The following is an 8,552-nucleotide window of genomic DNA, read 5'->3' as shown; positions in this document are numbered from 1 at the left end:
AAAACTTATTAAACATTATTTAAACACTTATCCCAGCTACAATTTAAGGCCAAACGCCAAAATGACTTCTAGCAGTGCTGAACATTCATGACAACTGTCACCTATTGTACAACATTTTCTTTTCCAATTAGTGAAAGGTCATATTATTGCTATAAATAATTGCATTTTGATTTAGTGATCTGTTAAGGGCCTACAGAAATGCATCACACAAGTGATTACGCTGGTCTTTAAAAAAAAAAAAAAATCCAGCTAAGTAAGTGCTCAAAGGAAAATAGTGAATCTATTTATATATCATAATTAGGATGGGTAGAAGAAAATGGTTTTCATACACATTTCATAAGCCATATGGAACTGCATTGAGCAATTCTCTTCATCTTGCTATAAAAACCCAGCTTTCAGCTCTAATGAGCCCAGGAAACTACTTTATTTATCTTCCTTTATGACTCGACATTTCCAATGGCATTTATTTATATGTGGCATATTACACATAGCCAGGTACTTTCAGGAAGTTGCATGAATGTCTTCTGATAACAGTGTTAGATTAATACTTATAAATAGCAGTCCTATAAACTAACTAAATAAAATTTTCTGAGGTCAGCGTGGCTAGATTTTCTTTATCACGCAACCTCTGCTGATGTTGATGTCTGCCCCTCCTTGGAAGCAGAGCAGATAGCCAAGATGAAAAAAATAAAATCAGCTTTATAAAACAGTTAAGAAAGCTGGTTGCGGTGGCATCGCCAGCTCTCCCAGTGGGTTGTCATCAGTGCCACCAGGACATCAGCCTGCAACAGCCACCGCATTGGACACGGACTGAGCTCACACACACACACTCCTGGCTCCCTACTCATCCATCGCACCAGGCACTTCCATCATTTGGCAGAAGACTTGCAATTTGCAGTGCAAAAGGCACAGGGACGCAAACCACAGCATACCAGTGGGCGGACCGAGGCATTACTCACCTCCCCTGCTCCTGCAGGAGCCATCTGCTGCACCCCAAATCCCCGATGACACCTGGGGAACCTCTGCCCTTGCTGCAGGGGAAGCCAAAACCAGTCAGAGAGCTCCTGGGCTCCTCTCAAGTGTGACGATGGTGTAAAAAAGCAGAAACCTTCTGTTAGAACCTGCTGAGAAACTTTGGGGTTTGCAGACCTGGAAATAAAGCGTTAAGAAACCAGAAGGCCTGCAATTCTTCCTCTTTGAGGCTGGATCTTCTCACCAGGATCCCCTGAGATAGGACAGCACTGGACTAAAGGCCATAGGATTTATTGATGTACTGATTTTAAGAGAGACACACTAGACCAAAGTGCTTTGGTAATTGGGCCTTTCTGAATTCAGCCCACATCTCTGGGCGGACAGTCCTGGCTTCATTGACATGCACAGTGACAGGCACAGGTGACAGTTCCTCACCTACTAATCGATGTAAAGCAGGAAGAGTACATGCAATTACCTAGTCACAAAGGGTGTGGCAGCAATTTGCTGACATCCATTTGCAAATGTTGTATTTTGTTTAGCTGGTATGAACTTTAATAAGAGAAAACCAGGAAACCCCAATCCAGCGGGAAGAGACTGTGAAGCCTGGCAATGCGTGGAGCATCCTGCAGGAAAGGTGCATCTGGAGCGAGTGGGGACAGCAGAACCTCCTTCCCCAGGGGAATTAGAGCACACAGGCTGCGGGTCCTGCATCTCCTGGCACGGTTTCACATGCTGCCTCATCACCTGCCTCTGCTTTGCACAGCTTGGGTCAAAAGCCAGTGCTGGGGACCAAATGGGCAGGAGTCAGCATCGCTGAGCGTTGGGGAGGAAGGTTATTTCGAGAATGGGCCAGAGGCCAGTAAGCTTGGGTGTGACACTAGCAAAATTGTGCTTTGCCAGACTGTAGATTGAACCCCATGAGAGTAATTGCTGCCTTCCTGCATGACTTAAAAGAGGATGTGGCCGTACCACTCACACTGATATCTTTGAAATACAAAACAGCTTTTCTGTAGCCACAATAATAGAGATGGCAGGTAATGTCAGGGGATTTCAATAATTACTCATCAGTGCAGCAACCACAGACTTCCCACTTAGCAAAGGTGCAACTCCACATTGCTGGGGAGGGAGGCAAATCTCACCTCCTGGGGAAAAACCAGAGGAAATGCGGTGGAGCAGACACACACATCAGGCTGTTCAGGTGCACATTACTGGAAGAAGGTTAATTGCATTTTTTTAAAGCAGTATGAAGTCTTTAAGGCTACTGTGATTGTTTGCACCTGCTAGGCACCATTTCTCCTTGCTACCCAGGGCTTTCTCCTCTAGAAATCAGGTTTAAAAAAAAACCCTTTTGAACTGACCAGATTGAAGGCTTCCCTACAAACCCATTTTTCATCTCTTCTCTGGGTCTTAGCCCTCAGAGGTTTTTGGTTGCTTCTTTCACCTCTCCACAAGTCTTAGATGTTTGCCCCAGCTCCCCTCCCAACACTACCCAGTAGTGCCTTTGGACCACATTCTCCTAATCCTCCCACCCTTCATTCAGCAGATGGGACACACCAGAGCAAGTCATGTACCTGCACCCAGAAAGACCATCATTTGAGGATGAGGAATTCATCACTATTTATCTAAGTAGTTTTCATGCAAATAGTGCAGAGCACTTGAGCTGTAATAACTCTCCTAATGGACTAATAACAGAGGAAAACTTATCATTTAGCAGAAAAGCTGAGCTCTCAAAAGTATGCATTAATGTTGGAACGGCTGTGATGGGAAGAGATTAGCTCTGAAAGGGAGGAGATTATAACAAACTCTCGGGTAGAACAATATTGGTCCTGGAGTCTTCAAGAGCTTTTGAGCTCTATCCCAAAGGCTGAAGGCCAGTCCCCAAGTCCCACTGGCAAGAGCAGTGGAGCCTGAGAGCTAAACCAAGCGTAGATTAGAGAAAATATCAGGACAAAGCTAACAATGCTATGTCCTAGTTAACGGAGGGTTGTTTCTGCTCTTTGGTTTCGTTGCAGTCCCCTCTGCCCTACACCAAGGCTACAAGAAGTGGTGACAGCTGACCTGTGGGTCAGGGACTGTCATCTTCCCACTCCTGCACAGCAGACACCTTGTCTTTGGCAAGGTCCCAACCCCAACTTCATGCGTTGTGACACAGCCCCTTCCCAATCTGCATGGGGCTATGCAGACCCAAAAAGGTTGGTTGAAGCTACCCAGTCCCTCTGTTTAACATGTGGGGAGTGCCAGAGGCATTTCCAATGCCTCAGGAGAGGCATTCAACCCAGCAGGATCCTGGCAGCCACCCGCTTGTGATAAGATTGGGCAGACACTCCAGGACCCCACCGGCCTTGAGGTCCCTTGGTCGGCAAGCAGTTGTGAAGCGAACGTCATCTGCAGAGGCCACACTTCATGCAGAGGTGTCCTCGTTGTCCTGCCTGGGCATGGGTGGTTTGCAGTAAGCAGCTCTGAGCAGCCTTGTGTCCCTCCCCGGGATGCTTGGGAAGGGGCACCCCATTCCACCTCCGAGGGATAACAGGGCTTGGGGTAACTCAAGAGAGGCAGGTAGAAGCCACAGACCAATCCTGTCATCTCATGGGGCAGACACTCGTAAGAGTTACTAAAAAAGGGGGGCAAACCAAACCAGGGTAACTCTTACACACGCTGGGTGGGCTAGACCTGATCCTGGAGGAACCTTGGCAGCTTGCGAAGATCTCATAGGTAACACTGTTAATCCTGGAGCTGGCAAAACACAGCACGAGCAGTAATCCAGATAACCCTTGCTGTATATCAGTAAGAGAAACATAGGATGTGCCCTAGAGAAACAAGGCTGCAGAAGTAGACACTGAGAAGGTGGGAGAGCAGCCTTCAAGTACCTGCCATGCCTCTGGCTGTGCTCAAAAGTTTTTTGTTGGTCTTTGTTTAACTGTCCAGCTCAGCATCCCCTTCTGATCCATTAAAATACCACAAAGACTAAAGTATTACTGTGGAATGCATGAACTGCTCAAGCTCCCGTTTTTGTTTGATTTGATTTCTCTACAAAGTCTCTCTTAAGGAGCTCAGATTGCTTTTACTTGGGAAACATTTTGTCAGATCAGCACGTACAGCATGAAATCAATAGCAGCTTTTGAAGAAAGACCAGATTCATCCATCATCTAGAACAATCTCTTAAGCCAGCTTTTCTTGGGTAGAAACCACAGTTAATAAAAGGAAAAGGTTCCACCTTCCTTCCACCTACCTCAAAACCTCACCCTCCATGTCCCCTGTGGGCAATGGGCAAAAGCCCATCTCTCCATGTAACACTATTTCTGTACAAAAAAACTATTTCTGTATAAAATAACACTATTTCTATCCAGATATGATGATGTTCTTTCCAGTGTAAGTTTCTACTATCTCATATGAACAACTCTATACTAGAGGTTTCAGTTTGTTATTCAAAATTATACCGATTGCCCATTTTCATACATTTCAATATAGCTTGACCTGAAAAACAAATTTCTGCTTTCAGTAGTACGTGAGCAATGCTTCCATGTTAATGTGTAAATTATCATTAAGAGAACCAACACATAGCAGATTTCTGCAATCTATTTACCACTCTCTATACACAGAAAAAATTCTTCATAGGGGTGCTTTCAAGACAGAAATGGAGGCAATAAAATCTATAGATTTTTGAGACCTGCTACCTGAAGTTGTAATGGATACTTAGATCATTCCTTAGCCTAAGACTCCTGCATCGCACATGTATACAGCGTCTTCACACAGACGCTACTACCATAACAACTGTTTTTCTTCCACTCTGTATCCAGCCTTTTGCCCAGTTTCAGCCCTTCAAAGAACACTGTTTTCTGGAAATTCAACATTTTTCGCCACAGAAAGTGGCCAAATCAGGGTATTTTGTTTGGCAAACTCAAACCATGAAGTCTGGGACCTGAGAACTAGATGTGCCGATGTGTGAAACTCCCTCTCTCTTCCCACGCTCTGCCACAGCGTGTGCTTAGATGAGTCCCAGTGTGGGTTTTGGTCATTATTCCTTGTGGTAACTTTCACTTCAAGGAAAATATCAGAAAATTAAGGCCATGCAAGTTCACAATGTTGTAGGAGCTTTGACATGTTATGAAAGAAATACAAATAATGTGCAGAGGACTTCTCTGTCTTCTCCAGGTTTGTGAGCCGTCAAGAACCTCAGTGTTTCAGCCATGCAATTCCCACCTAACGTACAAAATAATTTAATAACCAGAAAACACATTACCATCTTACAATCTTACCTCTACTTCCAGTATTCAGGACCGACAAATTGGGAGTCCTGAAATTCTGAATTCTCTGAATTCTGAAGCTTTTGGTAGACAAAGACAAATATATGCAGGGTATGTCCAAAAGGACAAGGGTGGGCATCAGCCCCCAGAGGCTGCTGTAACTGGTCTCGGGAGCCAGTGACAAGCCACATGGTTGTTCTGTTGAAGTGTTTCACCTGCCTGTCATCAGGGCAGCCTGTGAGGTTTGGTGAAGGAGGTGTTCCTCTCAAGGACAGGCTGAGAAGTCATCCAGGGGCAGTGTCACCTCTCCCGGCAGCAAAGAGCTGCTTACTGGAAAGCCGCTGCAGGAGGGAAAACCCTGCCTACGTATGTAAGTATGGGAAACGACCACTGCTGTAATCAAGTGGTTGTCTATCGCCTGGATAAGGAGGGAACAGGAAGAGTTCCCAGGAAGAAGGTAATACCTGCCTGGATGTCTTGGGACAATGTCAGAGGTGGATGGTTGTGCTGTGGAAGGGGAGAGTGACCTAGCACCAGCACCAAGAAGGGGGACCCAGAGCTGGTCTCTGAGCAAAGCTTTTTAAATACTTTCTCTGTCAGAGGCTCCTGACAGGCACAAGCCAGAGCGCAGGAGCAGGAGGAGGCAGGGAGCCTTCCTGGTCTAGCATTAGTGCAAACGGCAACAGTGGCACATCTTTCGTGCCTTCATTTGCATCTCTCATGAGCATGTGCAATGGTGTTCTCAGGTGGAAGAACAAATTAGGAACACCTGGCTGTGTTTGTGCTCTTACTTTAACCTGGCTTGGGTGACTGCAGCGTGAGGTGACTGGGCAGCAATGGGCTATCCCGACAGACCATGGCATTCCTCCTCCAAAGACACAGCAAACCCACAGTTAAGGGCTGAAGCGCCATAATGCAGTGCCCCAGCTCCCTCAAATACTCCTAGCCACAGGCATGACGTGTGAGGGCAGCAAAGGCATCTCCTGGGGGCCTGGTGGCTCTCCAGTACACAGCACGAGCTGGGGGCAAGTGCCTGGACGTGGGCAGAGCCACAGGAGGATTGTCACAGCTGCGACTGAAAGCCAGAGAGACGCAGTCTTCAAGGTCAGATGATGACCAGCTTAGGACATTTGGCTTTATATTTGGCAGTGATGCAATTAGCTAGAAGCAAATATTCATTTTCCATTGATCTGTAGGCAGGGCAACCGTCACCAAAGGTAACATGAGCACTGTCAGTGATAGATGATAGGTTGTCAAGGTTCAGACCATCTGACTCCTCTACGTTTCTGTGTGGTCAACAGTTCTTAATGCAGTTTCACTTCTCTTGGGAAAAAAAAAAAGGTGCAGAACGGATTATTTCCCTCCCACTATATAGTACCAAGCGTGCCAAGAAATGGTGTGGTATTTCCACAACCTGAGGCAGAGGTTTCCTTTCCCAGCCAGGATATCCTTGTCAATCTGCAAAGCTTCGGTGCTATCAGCCACAGCTGTGCTGCACACAGAAGCCAGTCTGAGGCCAAAATGCTTTCAGGGGTGAAGTTTCAGGCAGCAGTTTGTGCCAAGTGAAAATTTAGCTAAACAGCAGGAGGGACCTGGAGGAGGGAGTACCCTGCCCTGCCTTCTGCTGCCCCTCAGCTGCAGGAACCACAGCCCTGCAGATATACCTTCACAAGTCTGTAAGTGACCAGTGCCACAAACATCATCTTGTCCTAACCCTGCCTTCAGCCACAGCATCCAGAAAACAGAGGCCCTTCCTGAGCTGCTTGGCCAGAGCTCTTTCCTAGCCTGCTTTTAGCTGCCGTCTGCCCAGATCAAGGAATTTTCTTTATGGCAGAGGAGTGTGTTGCTCAGCATGTGTCTGCTCTCCCGTCATTGTCTGTTCTTCATCCAGCTGCATTCAAGTAATGCCATTAATGAAGGTCATCAAGCATCACTTATCATCTCTTATAGCCAGACCAAAATGTCTAAATGCTGCACATTATGCAGATCGGCTGAGGGGAGGTGGGAGCAGGAAGGAAGGGGAGATGACCACAGAATAAGAGAGTGTTTACACGCATTGCACAATGCTGGAGCCATGGGACAGAGGTGACCCCGACTTACACCAAGCCAGAAACATGCTGAGCTGTGTCTGCTGGCGCCCCGAGGGTGCCGTTCCCAGCGGACATTGATCCTGCCCCAGCAGCTCTGCTGGCCACCAGGCGGGTGCAGCACCAGCTGGTGGAGGGGTGATCAGCCACCTCCCTCCCCACTTAGCCACGACAGACACTGTTATCTCACTTACCGCTGACAACAACCCACCTAAGCCGGGAGGGAAAGGAAACCTAGGGATGAACTGTGTTTGTGCAGCGTGGGGAGCTGGCCCTGGGGAGCTCAAAGTGCATCCTGCCGAGGTCTGGGTCGGAGATTTTGGGCTCGCTGCAAGAAGAAGAAGTGCGCACCAACCTGCCTCCTGAAGCCAGCTGTCAGGGACGCACAGTGTTGGTCTCAGAGGGGACCTGGTAGCTCTGGAAAGCAGATTGGTCTTTCTCACTTATCACATGGAGGAGACAGGTAATTCATTGGTAGTGTGTGAACTTTTGAACTCCTCAATGTGGCTGCTCAGCTGGGAAGAGGAAGAAACCTCTGAGGTCTTAGTCCAGGTAGCAATTGCACCTTTGACTAAAAACTGCTCCTCTGAAGAGCCACCTAGAGAGATTGCTGTGGGCAAACAGAGTACAGAGGTGTGCACGGAGCCCGCGGTGGCTGAGCATCCATCAGGCCAGCACCTGGGCAAGTGCTGTCCTCAGCCTCCCTCCAGCCTCCACCACAGCACCGTGGGCACTGTGTTTACCCTGAAAAGAAGCAAGACAGATGGTAATTTCATCAGCCCAGGAATGCACATGCCCTTTGAGTCGTCGGTCTCATGTTTCCTCTGCTCTCTCACTTTTCTCTCCTGTCCAACACGCGCTTTAGCTTGTAGCATTTTGGGAAAGAGGTTATCATGTGTGAGGCTGGCTTGGTGCCTAACCAAACTTGCTTTTCAAATATAAGTGGAGCGGTCAAGCATCTCCAGCAGCACAGCAGAGTAGGTCACACAGATTTCACTGTGCCCCAGTACAGCTGACACAGCCACAACGTGCATCCACCAGGTCGGCCCACATCGAGCAAAAAATGAGGACATCAGGCATTATTTTTATTGGCTTTCCTCCATGCAGTTGAATTGTGTGTCCTTTGCTTTGGGTTTGTTTGCTTTAATTTATCCCTCATTACAGGAAAGCAGTGGCAAAAGATCTTTGAACAATCTCAAGTCTCATTAAGTTAACAACGGCTGGGAGAAATCAAACAGGCTGTGTAGTT

Source organism: Buteo buteo, chromosome 6, assembly GCF_964188355.1.
Source record: "Buteo buteo chromosome 6, bButBut1.hap1.1, whole genome shotgun sequence".
Taxonomy (NCBI): domain Eukaryota; kingdom Metazoa; phylum Chordata; class Aves; order Accipitriformes; family Accipitridae; genus Buteo; species Buteo buteo.
The sequence above is the reverse complement of the archived record's forward strand: the minus strand, read 5'-3'. Positions refer to the sequence as shown.